General features: G+C 37.8%; 1 non-coding gene across 1 annotated transcript; it reads right to left on the bottom strand.

The window, feature by feature from the left end:
- Nucleotides 1-1,307: 1,307 nt before the first annotated feature.
- LOC136119512 (U6 spliceosomal RNA) lies at nucleotides 1,308-1,416 on the bottom strand. Its single transcript, XR_010655504.1, has one exon. It is a non-coding gene; the product is annotated as a U6 spliceosomal RNA (small nuclear RNA).
- Nucleotides 1,417-2,211: the final 795 nt, after the last annotated feature.

Genomic DNA, 2,211 nt, shown 5'->3' on the forward strand with positions numbered 1-2,211 from the left:
TACATTCCTGCCACCTTTATCAAAGATAAGGTGTCCACATGTGCGGGGGTTTATCTCTGGGCTTTCTATCCTGTTCCATTGATCTATCTTTCTGTTTTTGTGCCAGTACCATACCGTCTTGATTACTGTAGCTTTGTAGTATAGTCTGAAGTCAGGGAGCCTGATTCCTCCAGCTCCTTTTTTCGTTCTCAAGATTGCTTTGGCTATTCGGGGTCTTTTGTGTTTCTATACAAATTGTGAAATTTTTTGTTCTAGTTCTGTGAAAAATGCCAGTGGTAGTTTGATAGGGATTTCATTGAATCTGTGGATTGCTTTGGGTAGTAGAGTCATTTTCACAATGTTGATTCTTCCAATCTGAGAACATGGTATATCTCTCCATCTATTTGTATCATCTTTAATTTCTTTCATCAGTGTCTTATAATTTTCTGCATACAGGTCTTTTGTCTCCTTAGGTAGGTTTATTCCTAGATATTTTATTCTTTTTGTTGCAGTGGTAAATGGGAGTGTTTTCTTGATTTCACTTTCAGATTTTTCATCATTAGTATATAGGAATGCCAGAGATTTCTGTGCATTAATTTTGTATCCTGCTACTTTACCAAATTCATTGATTAGCTCTAGTAGTTTTCTGGTAGCATCTTTAGGATTCTTTATGTATAGTATCATGTCATCTGCAAACAGTGACAGCTTTACTTCTTCCCCGAAGGATATCTAATTGTGGATTTATTTTAAGTGATTTTGGTGGAGGATTCTTTTGATCCACAGGCTTGATTCTTTGCCCTAGCTCAGGGAAATGTGCTTAAGTTATTGCTTCTATCTCAAATATTATGGTTTCTTTCTCAAAAACTACTGTCATTCTTAGGTTGGAACACTGTCACATCTGTCATTTATCTCTTTCTTTTCAACTTGACTCTGCATTCTGTGAGATTAATTTCCTTCATTTACTATATTATTTTTTGAGATGTTCTTTCTGAAACAATTCCCTTTCTCTTGTTCTACTGACTTTCCAGGCTTCTTTTGCCTTTTCCTTGTCTTCTATTCTAGAACAATATCTATAGAGAGTGAAGATTGCTCTTGGCTACATTTACTGTCCACTCAAATGCTGGTTTTGGCACATCCTGAGGTTTACTGCCAAAGGACTGCTTAGTGTGTATGTGTATAACTCCCAGCTCAGTTTCCAGGGTCGAGGAGACATCTATTCATTTATTAGTTGATACACACACACACACACACACACACACACACACACATATATATTAGATAGATAGATAGATAGATATAGGGAGAGAGAGAGGTAAAATTCACACAGCATAAACTTTTAAAGCATGCTTCAGGAATTTACGTGTCATCCTTGCACAGGGACTTTGCTAGTTTTCTCTGTATTGTTCAAATTTTGAACTGAGCATGGCACACACTTGCTGTGATTCTGATGAGCTGAGGTGAAGTTGTTTCCTACTCTGCTCACTGCCCCATCCTCTGAAAAACTAACCCAGAGGAGACTGTGCACTGCAGCACCTTCCTTGCATTCACTGTGATCTGTAGGAGGACCACGTCTTCTCCCCACTTTCTGGGAATTCTGTCGGATATCTGAATGGACAGGAAGATTGGGAGGCTATAAGTTAGGGAGAAAATGGGGAGGAATAAAGGGTGATGGGAGAATTTATGACAGCTCACTGCCCCCAAAGCAGAATCTACATGTGTAAGAAATGATTGTTCCATATGTTACAGACCCTGAGTCTCTGAGTCCAGAGGCAGATAGAATGAGTTCAAGCTCTTTTCTCCTGGCAGGTCTAGATGACTCTCTATCTGTAGCACTCGTGAGCAGCTGATTGTTTTTCTTCATTCGGTTCTGTATGACTTACAGTTAGTGTAAATTACTGTTTGGCTGTTGTCTGTCTTAGTTTTTATTTTTTTTCCTTTTCTTTTCTTTTCTCTTCTCTCCCTTTGGCTGTTGTCTGTCTTAGTTTTTATTTTTTTTCCTTTTCTTTTCTTTTCTCTTCTCTCCCTTTCTTTCTTTCATTTTTCTTTCAGTTTTCTTTTAGAGGTAGTTTGGGAGGGGATATAGCTTGACTTTCATTGGTATTGTTGTTCAGTTCATTCACTAAAAATTATTCATTTAACACTAGATATGGCAGATACTTGCTGGATTCTAGAGATACAAAGATATAAAGATGAATAATCTTTGCCTGCAAAATCAGAGTCTGATGGGGAAAT

Source organism: Phocoena phocoena, chromosome 2 (assembly GCF_963924675.1).
Source record: "Phocoena phocoena chromosome 2, mPhoPho1.1, whole genome shotgun sequence".
Taxonomy (NCBI): Eukaryota; Metazoa; Chordata; class Mammalia; order Artiodactyla; family Phocoenidae; genus Phocoena; species Phocoena phocoena.